General features: G+C 41.3%; 1 protein-coding gene across 5 annotated transcripts in view; it reads left to right on the plus strand.

The window, feature by feature from the left end:
* The first annotated feature begins 407 nt into the window (after positions 1 to 407).
* PALS1 (protein associated with LIN7 1, MAGUK p55 family member) overlaps positions 408 to 18929 on the plus strand; it is a 130602-nt gene continuing 112080 nt past the window's right edge. Inside the window, exon 1 of one of the 5 annotated variants that reach the window (XM_005306689.5) lies at positions 408 to 637. The gene's annotated coding sequence lies outside the window, so the exon portion shown is untranslated. The remainder of the gene's footprint in view (positions 638 to 18929) is intronic. The other 4 variants (XM_065592903.1, XM_042849322.2, XM_065592901.1 and 1 more) reach the window with 4 other exon arrangements.

The raw sequence follows: 18929 nt of genomic DNA on the forward strand, positions 1-18929 counted from the left end.
GGTGGCCAGTCCAGCCTGAAGAAGCTGGTGGTTGAAGAGAAGGGCTCAGACGCTACGAGAGGAGGGCGGGAGCGGCGCTTAGCCAAGACAAGGGCGTTTTGAGGGAGCTGCCGTCCCGGTGTGTGGGAGCCTTGGCTGGTCATGAGAGATGAGCAGGGTAGGGAAGAGACGGTCCAGAGGGGCCATAACTGTGGGCGGGGGACAGCAAGGGAGCCCCTCATTCCCCGTGTCCCTTCGTCCTCGTCATTCCCCCACTTCTCCCCCATTCCCCCTGCGCAGCGAGCACGCGTCCCTCAGCCGCTCCACCGGCGGGCAGCCCGGCACAGGCAGCGAGCGGGGCGTGCGCACCGCAAACTGCCGCCCTCCACCCAATGAGGACGTGCGGCTGTGGAAGGCGGGTGGAGCGCGTGCGTGCGTGCGGCCGTTGGGGCGGGGCCACCGCTGGGAGGCGGAGCGGGCGCAGCGGTGTGAGGTGTTTGTCTCCTGGTCTGTGGCGGTGGCGGCTGCGCAGCTCCCTGGGGTGAGCGAGCCGGGGCTGTCTCCGGTGTCTCCGGGCCGCGCGTGAGGGGCTTAGAGCTGCTGGACGCGTCAGTGCCGAGAAGGAGGGAGCGGCGGGAGCAGCGGCAGGAGTAGGAAGGTGAGTCCGCCCCTTCCCCTCCCCCCAGTGTGATCGACTCCCCGGGTGAGGGAGGCCGGGGCGGGGTGCGGCGAGTTCCTTGGGGCGCTCTGGCCGCAGCTCCTGCTGCGCCTCTGGCTTCCCGGGGGAGGGAAACAGGCAGGCGCGGTGCGGACTTCGCTTTCCCACCTCCCCCTTGCGCGTGAACTTTGCCTGGCAGGGTCCCCGCGGCGTGACCCGCTCCCTGGCCGGGTCCGTGCTGTCGGGAGTGTGTGGGTGTGTTTATGGGGTGGTGGCCTTGCAGTTTGTGTATCCGTCCCCCTCCTGTCCGAACTAGGGATCCCCGATCCTGCAGCTTTTGTCCACATGATCCTACATGGGGCTTACTCGCTTGTGCAAATGTTGCAAGTTTGGGCCTTAAAGTTGTATTAATAAGGACTCCTGTTAAGTGTTGTTTTTTTACTTTTTGAATATATTTATTTTAATAATGGACTGCACTTAATCCTACTCTTCTTAACCATCTATTGGCAAGCCAGTGTTTGGAAATGATGTTCCTGTAAAGAGATTGCCCTGTAGTGATTTATGGGGCTTTGCAGGCTTAAGTTAAAGTGGCTTGGAAACCAACACACTCAGCGTTCCACAATAGGTAATAGGTATTGGTCAGACTATTGATTAAATATTCAATAAAATAAACAGATGAATGTTACGGTAATGTTTAGGAACTCTAATCGAGGAATTGGGTAGGCAGTGTATACACAAGCAATAAGGAAGACGTCCCTGTCCCAGAGAGCTTACTTTAAAAAGCGTGATAAGATATATCTTGCTGATTTTATTAGAAAGCTGACCCTACGTAAAAGATCTACCCAAAACAATCTCTTACAAAGTGTCCTCACTGTCTTGGGTATACGGATTTTTTTTTATTTTTTTTTTACAAAATTATTAAAATTACTGTAACTGAAAGAGATTGGCGTGAGGGGTGGCACTGTTCAGTTTTATTTGGGGTATTGTATTTTTTGTCTAGTTAGTTTCCCTGTTTGTGTGGGTTTTCACTCAAACAAAATAGGAAAGTCTGATTATAAAAACAAAAAATGTAAGGGATGTGAGGAATTGTAAAATCCAATTTAATTTTAAAACGGGACATTAAAATGTCTGTTTCAAAGTGTGAGTTAAAGTAGTTTTGAATTCTGTGATAGAAGCAAATGTTGGATTTCATATCTAATGGTGCCCTTGAAATGGGGGACTTCTATAATGTTCTGTTTAAAAATACTGTCCAAGTGATGAGCAGTTTGTCTCTAAATGTATTTTCTGATTGCTGAACCAGTCCCACTGACAATGTTTTGTGCATGTTTATATGAATTTTTCAAGTTGTTGCAGAGGCATAGAATTAAGCAAAGATTATAGGTAAACCCATAAGTTCTTCTAAATGCACAAGAAATAAAAGAATCTGTAGTTTAAAAATCAAGTTTGTTGTGGGCCACTGAAGATATTTAATCAAAATCTTGAGGATCTTGCTGTTAAAACCAACATGTTTTGAGTGCATTTATCTTTTAATTTGAACTCTTAAATAAAAGCATGCTTCCGTGTTTATTGCCTTGTTATGTAACTTTGTCCTAGGCAATCTTTTGTTTAGAGCCTTGTAAAGAAAGCACTTCTGGAATGATAAGAGTCTGAGTTGTAGTCAAAGATCTTCATGAATGCATTGCAACTGCGTGTTCTTAGTGGTCTTGATTATGGTATGTCTGTACTACAATAGCACAGCTACAGTGCTGCAGCTCTGCTGCTGTTGACCATAGTCTGTTGATTGTAGCTAGTTTGATGGAAGAATTCTTCTGTGGACCTAGCAGCGTCTACGCTGGTGGTTAGGTCTACCTTACTACATCGTATAGGGCTTGACATTTTTCACAGTCCTGAGCAATGTAGGTAGGTCAGTCTAATGTTTGGTCTTGGCTACACACTGTAGCGTCTTTGGTGTGAATTTGTCCTGAACTCTGATGATCAGATGTATCTCGCAGGTAGCTGATCCGATTGGAAAATCTTTTTTTCAATATAGTAAAATAATATCTTCCTGGAACACCGTTCTTATTGGCCTGCTTCTTGAGAAGCATTACATAGAGACTTGGACATGACAGTCTTTTTACGTTTAGAAATGAAAATGGTTTCAGTGTGATAACAGCAATCCTTCATAGTTAATTTATGTACAGTTCTAATATTTGATAGATGAATTTCCAGTGATGATGCTATTACATCTTGGTTACTCCTGCAATGGCAACATCAATCAAGGTTTTAAAAAGTAACTAGTAATTTTTTAGTGCCTCAATTGTAGTGTATGCAACTTCAGACACCTTATAGGGGTCTGATTTTTCAGAGGGTGGATCTGCCGCACTTTCTAAAAATCAGACCTCTTTAAGGTGTATCGTGCTGCGCACCTGAAATCAAGGTGGATAAATATCAATGATTTAAAAAAATATTTTTAATTTAAATTGGATTTTTCAATTGTTAAATTATAATTTTTCTTTTTTAAAATGAAATCTGAATTTAATGCAAAATACGTAAAGGCCTAAATTTATTATCTCTTAAAACATTTGAATAAAAATGTGTTAAATCCATAAGCCTTTATCAGAAACTTTGAGTTAAAGGCTGCTTTTCTGTATAAAGAAAGATGTTTTTCCTCCTTATTTTAACTTCTGAGGTCAAGCTTCATAAATAGGGCACAGTAGCTCACCCAAAATAACTTAGGAGACTGTCTCATTGTCAAGAAACTTAGGCAATAGAAACTTAAGCTCTAGTAACTTTCACTTAGGCATATTTAAAATTTTTCCCAGGCTTACCTGAAATAATCAGTTTAATTCATTAACAACAGTTAATCCCTCTGTTTAATAAATATTTTAGCTGTAAACATGAAACATCTTTTGATAATAGAAATTTATATATTCAAAATATTTAAGGTTTTGTTCAGTAAAAATCAATTTTATGTTGTGTGGTGTGATGTAGCTATGTTGGCGCTACTTCTGTGTGTAGACCAGGCCTAAATTTTGAAGCAGAGTTGTAAACAAAAACAGAATCCTAATATCCAGTCTCCTCTTTAACCGATAGACATGTTTATTCCTGTATGGACATCGCTGCTACAGCTCACATTACTACTCTGATTCTCAAAATATGAAATGTTTTTTCTTTCTGAAATTCTACTCTTTAGTATGCATAGCTTTTGATCATTGTAAATTTGTCAAGTATACAAATGACTGTTAAGGTGTCCGTAGATATATCTCTAATGTTCTTTGCCACTAATTTCTTCAGGATCTTTCTTCTCTAGCAGGTATGCTTAGATACCATGGTGATATGTGCCTTTTAGTATCCCTTTCTTCTAGATAGTGATATATTCAATATGTGGGTATTAATAACTCTGTATTGACTCCTTAGAGCCAATTCAACTTCAGTTGAAGTCAGTGGAAAAACTCCCTATTAACTGCATTAGGATTTGGATCCGGGTCTTTAATCTTCATGTTGTCTATCTAAAGAAGACTTGTATTTGTGGTCTGGCAGCACCCGCAAAGTGATGGGTGTTATCCACACACAGGAAAATAGTCTTGCTTTGGATAGCTTGCAATCTAATAGAGAAAATTCCAGTTACAATTTCTTAACATCTCGTTACAAACTAGACCAACTAAACTTCTAAATATGCAAACTTTCCTATTTGTAACCATTAGATAGCCACCTGGAGCTTCAGGTTTGATTTCCACTGAAGTACAAGAAGTGAAGCTTGATGTTAAATTCTTTCTCTGTATATTTACTGTAATACAAATTACCAACTTCTTTTAAAAATGTCCAGTTTTTGTCGTTCTTGAGATGGTAAGACTGTAATTCTGCAATGGAAATTAAATATAAAATTATCTGTAATACAAGAGGCTTCAGTCAATACTCTTTTGAATGTTCTTATTTATTTATACTCAGTATTTATTTTTTTTATGCATGTTTCACTTAGGAATACTTCTTTTAAGCCGTAAGTAAAAGTACATTCTTAGAGAGAGCGCGCACAGTAAAATACACCAACATTCAGCCATGGACTCTCACCATGCTTATGTTGATTAATTGATTTAGGGACCACCTGTCTTTCATAAATTTCATTATATGTAGTTCTGTATGTGGTTTTGTACTGGCCTGTGTGTGTGTGTGTAAGGCATGTTAGATGTAAAATGTCTTTCTGCAGTGTTCAGGAAAAATTATATGAATGAGTGATCTATAATAGTGACTTATAAATTTGATAATCTTCATGTAGAAATAATTGAAATCGTCAGGAAGGGGAGGATTCTGGGAGGTGGAAGGAAAGCAAAGATGGTTTGTTGATGACTTCACTGGTTATTTCCTTGTTTTTTACAAACTGCAGTGGTGGGATATAGAATCTATCAGCCTTAACTAAAGTTAATAGTGTTTTGTGGGGGAATAGATATGCAAACATCTAAAAATGTTAATTTTTAAATTGATGCTCATGTATGTCAAGAAATCTATTGAACGAGCCAGATAAAGTGCTAAAAGTTATAATGTGAGTAACTTTAGAACTACTGATGCGGGATGTGAAACTGGGTATTATAAGGATCACTGCTATCCACCATGTTGCTGTTATGGCTGGAATACAGATATTGAAGGGTGTGAGCTTTCGAAGAGATAAAGAAATAAAGGTTAAAATGGTGGGTTAACATTTGTACATCGTGGTAAACTGTAAAGAAATAAGAAGTGATTGGCTAAAACAGTCTTGGTCAAAATCACTTTGGGTAAGAATTATAAAAGAGGTTCTGTTGGAGAGTGTTAGGTGTTTGCTGTAGGCCTCCAGATTAGGTTTTGGATATGGATAGAGATCTCTCTAATATTATTAGAAAGAATATTGAAAATAGTCATTATGGAAGACATTAATTACCAGATATAATTGGAGAATAAATGCTACAGATAATTGTAAGGCTGAGTTATTCCTGGATGTAACAACAATAGATTTCTGTCACCAATTAGTCACTGAACCACCAAGAAGTGATGCTATTTTAGACTTGCTTTTGATAAGTAGTGAAGACGTTATAGAAGGCCTAGTTGTAGAAAATAATCTTGGATTGAGTGATCATGAATTGATACAGTTTAATTGAATGGAATAATCAAAACACTTCAATAAACTGAGATTTTTAATTCAGAAGTGTAGACTTTGAAAAATTAAAGGAACTAGGTAATGAAGTCGACTGCACTGGAGCTCAGGGAAAATGCAGAGGAGGCTTGACATTTCTGTAAATCCAAGGTACGAAAGCTATCTGGAATTTGTATCCTAAGCCGGGGGGGGGGGGGGGGGGGGAGGGGGGCGAAATCTTGTAGGAGAGGGCTTCAGATCAAATTGGATGAATAATCACCTCAAAAAGGATATTGGGAATAAGTAGAGAGCATACAAGGAATGGAAAGAAGGGATTGATCAGTAGAGAAAGCTACATCTTGGAGGTGATAAAGTGAGAATTGTCAAAAGTCAAGCTGTTAGATTTGGAAAGGAAATTTTAAAACAAGTAAGGTTCTTAAGCCCAGTGTTCCCTCTAATTTTTCCCACACATGTGCAGAATGAATTTTGTTATGTGCACCAATATGGAGGTAATGTGTGACACACAGGAGGGTGCTCCGGGGCTACGGTAGGGAGAGAGGACTTCCCCCACCCCCAACTCTCTCTCTCCCCACAGCAGCACTTGGGCTGGGGGGGGAGAGGTGCCTCTCCACTTTGGCAGCTCCAGGGCTGGGGCCACAGGATAGGTGCCCCTCCTGCAGCCAAGTTGGGACTGGGGAGGGGGCACCCCTCCACCGGCCACAGTATGTCCCCACAAGGCGGATTCCCTGAGCACCTGTGCGGCACTAAATAGGCTGCTTACAGGGAACTTAACTTAAACCTTATAAATAAAGAGAACAAGAAAAATAAGGATACTATGGTAAGCGGGCAGGATAGAGATTTAGGATAATCTAGGTATGACCCCAAAACTAAATGAATTCTTTGCCTCAGTTTTCAGTAAGGATGCTAATGGAACATAGGGGCAAAGGTAGGATGGGTAATGGGAATGAATGTACAGAAATGGTAATTATCACATCCATTGTGGAAGCAAAACTTAAAGAACTGAAGTCTGAGGGACTGGATAATCTCTATCCAGAATACTTATTGAACTAGTACATGAACTTGCAAGTCTGATAGATTTATTAAAAATCCTTGCTATCAGAGCAAGTGCAGTACCATATAGCTGAGGAACAGTAAACATAGTACCTATATTTAAGAAAGGGTGGGAAGTGATCTGGGCAACTACAGACCCACTGATCTGACCTCAGTAGTATGGAAGTCTTTATAACAGATTTGGAAGGAAAGAATTACTGAAGACCGAGGTAAATGGATAAAATGCAGTGGGGATTTATTAAAGGTAGATCATGCCAGACTAATAAATATCAATCTTTGATAAGATAACTGATTTTTTTTAAGACAAAGGCAATGCATTAGATCTAATCTATCTGGACTTCAGTAAAGCATTGGCTGCAGGACCACATGGGAAATTATTAGTCAAACTAGAGAAGTGGATGATTAGTACAGGAATTGAAAGATGGGTAAGGAACTGGCTAACCGGGGAGACACAGGTGTGTTGAGCTGAAAAGAGAACTGTTGGGCTAGAAAGATTATTATTGGAGTTCTTCAAGGATCAGTCTTGGAACTGGTTTTATTTAATATTTTCATTAATGATCTTGGCACAAAAAGTAGGTGTGCCAATGAAATTTGCTGATGACATAAAGTTGGGAGGCATTGTCAATACAGAAGAGGATCAAAATATTATACAGGAAGAATTGGATGACCTTGAGGCTGGAGTAATAGAAATGGGATGACATTTAATAGTACACAGTGCAAGGTTATGCATTCAGGGCCTAATAACAAGAGTTTCTGCTATAAACTGGGAGTTCATCAGTTGGAAACAGGAAGAGGAGGAAGACCTGGGTGTATTAGTCATCCCATGATCAACTATGAGCCACCAGTGTGGTGTAGCCATGAAAAAGACAAATCTGCTCATAGGAAGTATTTCTAGAGGTGAGAGGAAAGTATTAATGCTATTGTACAAGGCACTGGTAAAAACTCATCTGATATTCTGTGTAGAGTTCTGTTCACCTGTGTTCCTGAAAGAATAATTCAAACTGGAACAGGTGTGGAGAAGGGCTACTGGAATGATCAGGGATTACAGAGCCTCTCTAAAAAGAGGTTTCAGAGTAGCAGCCGTGTTAGTCTGTATCCGCAAAAAGAAGAACAGGAGTACTTGTGGCACCGTAGAGACTAACAAATTTATTAGAGCATAAGCTTTCGTGGACTACAGCCCACATGCATCTGAAGAAGTTTAACACTCAAAACTAGTAGATGTACTTTACTATTAATAATTTTCTAACAAAGATCAAGAGTAAAATTTTAGAAAATGCCACGGGCCTGATTTATTTCTAAAACGTAGGGTGACTAGCAGTGTAGCTATACCAAATCCTATTTTAAAAATGCCTTAGACATTTGGCAGCCTAAATCCATTTTTGAAAATGGGTCTTGGACGTAGTCAATTCATCACCACCACCACTTTTGCGAATTTTATCCCAAATAAACCTGTAAACAATCAAAAATACATATTTATCCTAATACAATAGGTGGGAAAACTCAAATGGAGATTTTACATTCTAATAAGCAATACTAGTTTTGTGAACTTCCAGGAAAGATTTTTCTTAGTCTTCTCACAATTTTTAAATTTTACTTTAGTATACAAAAGTTTTTTTTTTTTAAGATGTGTGTGTCTAATACACCAGACAGCACTGTGAAATAAAAAAAAAAATTAAATGGTCAGCAAAACACATCTGACTTCCCATATTTGAACAAACCATACCCTCTGCCATAGCCCATGCAAATAAATGTGTTTTGAAGGAGGACAAAACGGGACTATTATGGATCAGAGTGCTTTTGTTCTAGAGTTTCAGGGCCCATCACAGAGAGTGCTCCACCACTATCCCCATATCTTTTAAATCAAGGGGAATTTAAAAGTTCAGGTTGCTCTATTGACTGAAATTGTAGGACCAAGCATAAGGAGAGAGAGTTTCTCAAGTAGGGAGGTGCCAAGCCACTTAAGGTATGGCTAAGCTGCAGGTGGGAGTGTGGTGTCCAATGCAGGTGGGATGGGCACACACTCACTCTCGCTTGAGTTAGCATACTAAAAATAGCAATGTGACTGATGGTATGGATGGTGGCTAGCCACATAAGTACCTACCCAACAGATTTAGTGAGTTTGTACTCAGGGGGTGGCTAGCCCCAACAGTTACCTGTACCACTTTGGCCACTCTGCTGTTCTTAATGAACTAGCTCAGATAGAGCTAGCGTGTGTCTGTCTATCTGCACTGGGAAGCATGCTCCCAGCTGCAGTGTAGGCATAACCTTAGGGCAGCAGTCCCCAAACTTCTGAGGGTTGTGCCCCACCCCTTGGAGCCACAGCTGGGGGCAGGTGGGAAACAGGATGCGGATGGGTGCTGGGGCTGCAGCTTGGGGTGGGTTTGGGTCTGGGTTGGGGGCTGGAGCAGAGCCGCAGCTGGGCTCTGCTCCCAGCCTCATCTCCAGCCTCTTCCCCGCCCAGGAACAGGGCTGAGGCTAGGGGTTGGCACGGGGCTGGGAGTGGAGCCACACTGAGGCTGGGGATAGGGACAGGAGCCAGAGACTGGATGGTGCTCCCTCCCTGCCCCCCTTGGGGGCTGGCCCGACCCCTGCCGTGCCCCAGGGCTGTTCCTGCATGCCCCCCTAGGGGGGGGAGTGTCCCACAGTTTGAGGACCTCTGGCTTAGGGTATGTCTTCACTGCATTGTTAGCCTGACTTAACTTAGAATGGATGGAGTGTTCCCACTGCAGAACCCTACCCTTGCCAGACTTATGTGACTGTGTCTACAATAGTGCTGTACTTGCTCATGTGGTGGAATGGATTTCTAGCAGCATATCCAAAATTTTTAGTGGTGCTTAAACTGCATCTGTCTATGAATTCATTCAGTGTATTTTGGGAGAACTTAGTTCTCCTTCTTTGAGTTCTTTTGTGAAAGTGCTCCTGTGGGTCTTTCTGATGATTACTTCTTAGCTCTACCATAAGTCTGGTGTTAGCTACTGGCCAGCTAGCAGCATGCGAGAAGGATTTCTTGGATGGCATCTCTGTTCAAATGCTGTGGAAGTGCCACAGGCATGGAATAAGCAAATGCAGTGTTAAAGCACAGTGTAGAAAAAGAGGACTTAGCCCAGATAAAAATTTTGGGATAGGATAGGAGGGCAGACTGCACCTGTGGTTGATTAGTCTGCATTCTCACTGCAAAATAAGTGGGTTGTTATTGAAATCTGAGCTCCAGTCCATGCCCTTGGCCATGTCTGCTAGCTCTGGTTTAAAGCATCCTTAAACCCACAAGTTAGTTTTTTCTGTGAGGATAGAAGAGGGCTAGGGCAATACCCAGGCCATCTCTGCAGTGAAGACATACCCTTAAAACAAACTCCTTAAATTCATTCTGGAAAACAGCAAACAGTGCAGAAAATTAAATACCCACTGATTGTCATTTGCTGCCACTTAATGCACAATGCAGCAGCCCTTAAGTGGTGCTTCTATCTTAAGTTTCCAGATTGTTTTCAGGTGTAACCCCATGTAGAATGCGGTTGCAGCAATTCAGTCTGGAGGTGTCAAAAGCAGCAATCATACACAGTAGGAAGGCCTGCATCCCTCCTCACCGCCCCCCCCCCCCCCAACAAGTTGCAACCTGCTAGTGAGGTATAGTTGGAAAGAAGTGGTGCTAAACTTAAGAAATGTCAAGGCTGAAAGTTAGGTTTACCATCTTTGATTTGCCTCATATGGGAAGTTGGCTGATATTTGGCAATCAAACTCAGTGACCTGGGTTGTCAGGTGATTGCTCAGAGTAATTGGCATGTGAACAATGTTGCAATTCTTGTTTAGTAGACTCCTATATTTTTCATGATTGAGTGTATATTTAACAGCTGAAACATTATTTTGGTATGCTCTCGGAATAAGTTATATTTTGGGCCTGTACCTTAAATATTTTCCTAGGTTTTGTCATTTTGTGGTAATGTAAAGCCAGTGCTGATACTGTCTCCCTAACTCAAAAGGTTTGTTACAAGTGACCTATTGGTTTCTATCTGGAATTTCCTGACTTTTTGTCTTAAAATAAAATACAAAACTAATTTCTCTTTAATCAACTTCAGTGCCCACTTCTAGAATAAAAACTCTTCTATATAAAAATTTAGGAACAGCGTCCTGGAAAATATTATTGAGGCTATAACATTCTAAAATAAATGTTGCATGAAAGGGGGCTCACACTTGATATCTTCTGAAGGCTGAGCTTATTGTACACACTAGAGGCTCCCTGTATTCCTCCATTCTACCTCACAAGTTTCATATGTATCACTCTTCATCTTCATCTATTTCAGGGATGCCCTGCAACTCCTCCGTTCTCCTCCTGCTATGAGTTCTGTGTGCCTCCTGTTCTCCCCCAAACGTCGGGGCTTCATGTGCACCCTCATGCCCTCCATTCCCCTTCCCCCTCAAATGCCAGGGGCTCTGTCCCCAGTCTCCTCTGACCAGGGGTTCTTTGTGCTCACCCATTCCTGCCCCCCGCCGGCTCTGTATGCACTACCATTCTCCTTTTCTCCCATTATTTATCTGGGAGATAAGTCATTCAGGTTGTCAACATGTTAAACTCTATTGGGAGGGTGAGCAGAGATACTGATTGTTAGGCTGGAAGGCATTAATCGGTGCCATCAACCAGTTTGATCTATAGACAGTTGCAGAGATGCTTAAAGCTGTGGCAGGGGCTCCATGTGTCCCCTATTTTCCCCTTTTGATTTTTTCCCCCAAATCAATAGGGTTTTTGCCATTGATGTCTAGAACATTTCCTGAAATTTTGAAAATAATCTGATCTGGCATTTAACGATTATCACATTATATACAGACAAACTAACCCAGAAATGCCATCAAGTTCAGTGTAAGGCCTTTACAGTTTTCTAGTTGACTGACCTTGCAGAGTGGGTTAAAACTTCAGAAGGACTCGTAATTACATACCTGTCCGTCTGATATAGATCCCAGACAAGATAATAGAGTGGCTGATATGGGACTCAGTTAACACAGAATGAAAGGAGGGTAATATCACTAATGCCAATCAACACAGGTTTAGGGAAAATAGATCCTATCAAGCTAACTTGGTATCCTTTTTTTTTTTTTTTAATGAGCTTAAAAGTTTAGTTGACAAAAGTAATAGTTTTGATGTAATATACTTAGACTTCTGGAAGGAATTTGATTTGGTACCATATGACATTTTGATTAAAAAAAAACCCTAGAAAGATATAAAACTAAAATGCACACATTACCTGGATTAAAAGGTGGCTCTGCTAGCTCTCAAAATGTAATTGTAAGGGGGAATAATCATTGAATGGATGTGTTTCAAATGGGGTTCCGCAGGGATCTGTGATTGGCCTTATGCTACATGACATTTTTATTAATGACCTGGAAGAAAACATAAAATCATACTAATAAAATTTGCAGATCACGTACAGATTGGTGGAATGGTAAATAATAAAGAGAACGGGTCACATAGTGATCTGGATTGCTTGGTAAACTTGGCAGAAGCAAACAGTGTTCATTTTGATATGGCTAAATGTAAATGTATACTTCTAAAAACAAAGAATATATGCCATACGTACTGCCCCCTCCCTCCCCCTTCTGTATCCTGGGAGGCAGGAAAATGATATGGGGGTCATGTCAGATAACCAGCTGAGTGTGAGCTCCCAGTGTGATGCTGTCTCCAGAAGAGCTGGTACAATCCTGGGATGAATAAACAGGGGGAGTAGAGAGGTTATTTTACCTCTCTGTTGGGCACTGGTGTGACTGCTGCTGGAATACCGTGTCCTGTTCTGGTGTCTACAGTTCAGGAGGAATGTTGATAATTTGGAGAAGATTCAAAGAAGAGCCACAAGAAATATTAAAGGATTAGAAAGCATGCCTTAGATTCAAGGAGCTCAGTCTACTTAAATTAACAAAGAGAAGGTTAAGGGTTAACTTTGTTCCTCATGTAGGTACTTACAGACTATAATAAATATTTAATAATGGGCTCTTCAATATAGCAGAGAATGGTATAATGCAATCCAAAGGTTGGAAGTTGAAAATAAATTCAGACTGGAAATAAGGCTTAATTTTTAACAGAGGAATTAACCGTTGGAACAGTTTTACCAAGAGTTGTGGTGGATTCTACATCACTGACAGGTTTTTAGATCAAGATTGGATGCTTTTTCTAAAAGATATGTGCTAAGAATTATTTTGGGACAGTTGTATGGCCTGTATTAAACAGAGTTCAGACTAGATGATCACAGTGCCCTCTTTTGGCCTTGGAACCGATGAATCTGTGAATTCCTTGCCAGATATTTGCTTAGCACACGGACTGAAAGCTTCTTTTAAAAAGTAATCTCTCTGTCCTGGGAGTATTGACCTGATTAGTGAGACATTCTTTCATCATTCACGGAAGACACTCCAGTATACCAGCCTTTTTGGTAGCAAGTTCTTCTGGCAGAACTTGGACAAAAGTTCTGGTATTTTAACGAATCCATGCTGGCCTTGTAAGCAAAGTTTTGTCTCATCTCCTCTAGATGGCCAATGAGGGTATTTTTTGTCAGATGAAGACCTCAGTTTGGATTGTTGATCAGCATTAACTCAAGAACAGAAGGTTCATTTCCTGGCATATTAATTCTTGATGGGGTAGAGCTCCATAAGCATGATATCGGATGCTGGAACAATTTTTATAGTGGGGGTGCTGAGAGCCATTGAACCAAACTGTAAACCCTGTATATAGTGGCAACCACTTCAAGCTAAGGAGTGTGGCAGCACCCCTAGTTCCAGCAATTATGCATGGTATATATGAGTAAAGGAGCTAACTGGAATTTTTTTTGGGGGGGGGCGGGGGGAATGTTCAGTGGCTGGGAATTATCCCACACCTGGATTGTATGTCTTCACTTTTGGAGTCCAGTTCTAATATCTGCTCTGTCTACTTTGGCTAGGCTAGTCTAAAAGTAGAGGATCATGTCAAGATTTGTTTGGTGCCAAGGGAGGTAGCCAGGACTGCCAGCCAGCAGGTTAGGGTTGCCAACTCTGACTGAAGCTATTCTAGGAGATTTTTTCTCCCCAACATGACGTAATGTCATTTTCTTAAAATATCCTATTAAAATGTCCTGGATTGCTTTCAATAGTCACCGGGAGATCGATGCCGATTCCAGGAGACTCCAGGCCAATCCTGGAGGCTTGGCAACCGTAGTGCAGGATGGCAGTGGCACACCATGCATGTTTACATACATACATAGAGACTGACCACATGGCCATGTCCAATATATTCTTTAAGCTCTACTGCTTGTATTAAGTTTCCTGGCTATGTTTCAGTCTTGTTCTTGCAGCTTTGAGCTTGCATCAGAGGCACAGGGCCAAAACTTTCCCTATCCTGGAGTACTTTGTTTGTTTTTGGGGGCAGGGGGTGAGGGATTCACAATATCTCATTTCAGTTGGTCAAATTTAGAAACTCTTCCTGGGTCTTTGCTGGTTTGACTTCATCTTATGCCAAATTTCAGTAACTGTTGTTGGTATTTTCCCTTGGGACATCTGTTATTTTCCAGGAGTGAGAATCCAGTATAAGTGGTATTTTTTGGAAAAGAGAAAATTACTTGCATTGTATTTATGCTTTTCTGAATATAACTTGCTCATTCACCCACCTCCCTTTAGAGCTTTGGGCTTTAAATTATGATCTGGGTATTCCCTGAGGGTGTCTGTCTTTTTTTTTTTCAGGAATGGCTCCTTTTTGTATTTAAAAAAGTGGTGGAGTGTGGAGAGGGATAAATTATTTTCTTTTTATATTTTTGGATATATTAGTGGCATTGTTTTTGCCTGCTCTTAAAAGGAACTGACAAATGTTGGTGGCATGGGAAAGAGTCCTTAGGTACTAAGGTTTGGAATACGCTTAGTAGGACAGAATCTTTAAGTCATCTTATAGGTTTAAATGTGCAAATGTTTGCATGAATCATAATATGCAAATGAGACCTCAGGAGTACTTTTCCTGCAAAATATCTTAAGAAAAGTAGAATTGAAAGTAGTTTTCTCTCCTGAACAGACCATCTATTTTAGGGCTTGTCTACACTGGCACTTTACAGCGCTGCAACTTTCTCACTCGGGTGTGAAAAAACACCCCCCTGAGCGCTGCAAGTTTCAGTGCTGTAAAGTGCCAGTGTAGACAGTGCACAGCACTGGGAGCCGTGCTCCCAGCACCGTAGCTATTCCTCTAATGGACGTGTTTTTTCATAGCACTAGGAGAGCTCTCTCCAGTGCTCTGCCGTGACTACACAAGCCACGTTAAAGCTTTAACGTTGCTAGTGAAGACGTGCCCTTAGTGTTTTGGTTAACATTAGTCAGTATAAGATCTTTCAGAGAAAAGTGCAAGAATTATGGAATAATTTGTTTCTAGGGGATATGTCTTCCTAAACCCTTTAGTTGGGTGTTAACTTATCCCCTGAGGCATGAGGGTTTATATCTGTGTTTTTCTATTTTAAAATTTAATGTGATTGTACCCATTATCTATATATGTATTTTTGAATCCTTCTGAGCTACTGGCCTCAATAATATACAAAGTGCTTTGTTGCCTTTCAGTTTAATTGAATATCCTTTGCTTTTGTATTTGGAGTTGCCTGATTTAACTTCTCCATACCCCTTGTTGTTTTATATGCTTATGTAACCTTTTCTTTGTCTCCTCTTTTTAAATTAACAATTCCATTATTTCCAGTCTCTTCATTTGGGAGTCTTACCATATCTCTAATGATTTTCATTGTAAGTCTCGATCCCTTATATCTCTCTTGAGACAGGATGAGCAGAATTTTATTCTGTATTCCAGGGGAGAATATGTCACTGACTGATACAATGGCATATTTTAGTAGTACTTGTTTGCATAAGAGACAGCAGTGAAACCGCACTTCTATAAAACTTCCCAGATGTATCTGTCTTTGAAACTGTGCCACGGTGACTTAGAGCCCCCTTTTTACACAATGAAAGATCCAACCATTCACCCTCTAAATTCCTAATTGTAGTAGGTCATATTACTCTGTTTTTTTGTATAAAAAGGTGCACAGACTTAACATTACTCCTGAAGTTCCACTGAAATGTATTCCAGACTTCTAGAGTCAAGCAGCTTTGGGGGGGGAGCACAAACAAATGGCAACAAAGCATGTGAATTGTTACATTTTAACCTAATTATAGAGAGTGACTTTTATTCTTCGTCTATGTTTAGGGAGAATATTCTAGTTTACTTCACAGCTCTTGTCTTCCAGGCAGAGCCCAAGCCCCATCTTTTGTAAATGGGACCCAAGATTCACATCCCTAGCACATCTATAGATGAGATTCAGCTGAAGTTGGAGAAGCTGATTACTACTGTGATTCTGGTGGGGGCTGTCAGCCAAATAAGGGAATTCAATTAACAAGTCAAGTTTCAATCTTTGCAGCTTCCAGTATTTCTTTCTTTCTCTCTGACCTGCACTCCTTGAGCAGATGTACTCTCGCTCCAGAAGGCCACTGTCCTACTCAGACTTCATTCTCAGCCAGCTCTTTGTATTAAAGACCCACACATAAAGGACTTTTATCTTTCCTTAGGGCCCAGCCTCTTCACCCAATCTCATGGATCTAGACACACTGAGTGGTGAATGCAGTTCTGGTTACCCCATCTCAAAAATGATATATTAGAACTGGGAAAAGTACAGGGAAGGGCAATATAAATGATTGGGGTATGGAACAGCTTCCAGGTCAGGAGAAATTGAAAAAACGGGGACTGGTCATCTTAGAAAAGAGATGACTAAGTGGGGATATGATAGAGTTCTATAAAATCATGAATGGTGTGGAGAAAGTAAATAAGGAAGTATTATTTACCCCTTTACCTAACACAAGAACCAAGGGTCACCCAGTGAAATTAGGAGGCATCAGGTTTAAAAGAAACATAAGGAAATACTTCACACAGTGCACAGTTAACCTGTGTAACTCATTGCCAGCGGATGTTGTGAAGGCCAAAAGTATAACTGGATTAAAAAAAGGAATTCGCTTCATGGAGGATAGGTCCATCAATGGCTATTAGCAACTCCCTACCCTGGGTTTCCCTAAACCTCTGACTCCCAGAAACTGGGATTGGATGACAGGGTGGATCACTTGATAATTGCCCTGTTCTGTTCATTCCCTCCGAAGTATCTGGTACTGGTCATTGTTGGAAGGAAGAATACTGGGCTAGATGGACCATTGGTTTGACCCAGTATGACTCTTGTTATGACAGACTATTATCGGGTTCAGAAGGGCGGATGCCTATCCAACATCTAAATTTTGTGCCACCTTGGCCAACTCCCCACCCGCTCTCTCCAAGATTCTAGAGCTGGTTAAAAGAAAAGGACCAAATAGTCTGAATCCAGAAGGAGAGACTGTCATTAGGTAAATATCTGATTCAGTCTGAAATTCCCTTTCAGAGTCTAATTGAAAAGAGACACAATCTTTGTGTATTAGAAATATTAAGATCTTGGGAATCCTTACACTGAATTCTTGCATGAACCAAGAAAAGTCTGGTATTTATTGAAAACTGGTACTTTAGTCTCCTAGGTTCGTGTGTAGTTTGTGGTTGTTTTTTTAAAAACTATTTAAAATAGAGTAATTAAAATTTTTAGGGAACCCTATCTGCTTTTTTTCCTATGGTTTGAGTTTTGTAAGCTGCTAACAAAGGCATGGTTAAACTTTTAAGAGACCAGTAAATGTTCTTAAATTAGAGCAGAATTGACTTTTCTCAATTATTACATAATACAAAATAAGGTAGTGCCTCTAAAATATTGTTCCTGTTCTTAATTAGTATTTATTAGAAGAGCTTCAGCCTGTCTTTGAGTAGCAGATGGTATTCTGGAACAAGATCCAGAGACGATCTGGTTAACAAGATGTCATGACTGTTCCCTGACCCATCTTCATGGAGACAAGACAAATAAGCTTACCACTACAAGTAGCTCCAAAAATAGTGGGCCTACTTGCCTCAAGGTCATCTGATTTATATTAAAAGTATAGGTCCATCTGCTTTTATAACAATGATTGTGTTAGAATTTGCAGAAGTTGTTCTATGCTACCTTTTTAATAGTGGAAAACTGTCAGTACTAATATAGATTTATATTGCACAAATGAACTATTTATTATACTGTACTTTATCATGCAACTGGTACTTATAAATACACTTCTCTGTATAGATTACACCATTGCTGATACAATTAATCACATTTAATACAGTTACCATTTTTCACTTGAGCAGTTAGCCTGCAAAACCTCATATACTGGCTAAGTTCCCTCTAAGCTGGACAGCCACGCAGCTGCCTATTAAGCGCCTCACAGGCGCTCAAGGCTGTGGTGGGGAGAGATGCCTCTCCCCAAGCCCCGGACCTACTGCAGCGCCCCGACCCAGCCCAGTGCTGAACCTGCTGTGGCCCGGGGACAGTGCCCCGAACCTGCCGCGCCTGAGGGACAGGCGCCCTGGCCCCAACCCAGCCCAGCCCCGAACCAGGTGCCTCTTCCTCCCCCTCCTCCCAGTCCAAGTGCTGCTGCAGAGAGAGAGCGCAGGTGGGGAGGAGAGTCCTCTCTCCCCACTGTAACCCTGGGGAGCCCCACTGCTCCCCAAACCTCTCAGTCCCACTTCAGAGTCCGCACCCCCAGCCAGAGCCCTCACCCCCCCAGCCCTGAGCCCCCTCCCACATTTCAAACCCCTCGGCCCCACCCCGCCACATGTATTTTGTTATGTGCACCAATATGGAGGTGATATGTGACATATTGGTGCACATAACAAAATTCATTCCGCACATGGGTGGGAAAAGTTAGAGGGAACACTGCTTGCAGATTGTTTCCATTTCCAATAAGAGAAATTGACAATGAAGTCAGGTGTTTCTTTGATGCAGTCCTGTTTATTTACAAAGAATGTACATAAAGTCCTGTTTTCTTCAACATATTAGGAATCAAACAGGAGGCAGGGTTTTTTTTGCTCCCATTCTAAACCAGCCAGTACTCTACCCAAAAACCTTTTAGCTTTTTCTCAGGGTCATAAGTGCTTTTTTCCTAGATGTCCTTGGCTGTCTGCTTCTGTTATGTTTCTGGGTGCTTCTCTCACACACAGCTTTATCAAACAGTACCTCTGCCCACATAGTTCAGTGCTGTCTGGTCTAGTTCGTGGCCTGTATTTTGGATGGTAGCTTCTAT

The sequence above is a fragment of the Chrysemys picta genome, chromosome 4 (assembly GCF_011386835.1).
Source record: "Chrysemys picta bellii isolate R12L10 chromosome 4, ASM1138683v2, whole genome shotgun sequence".
NCBI classification, from domain to species: Eukaryota; Metazoa; Chordata; order Testudines; family Emydidae; genus Chrysemys; species Chrysemys picta.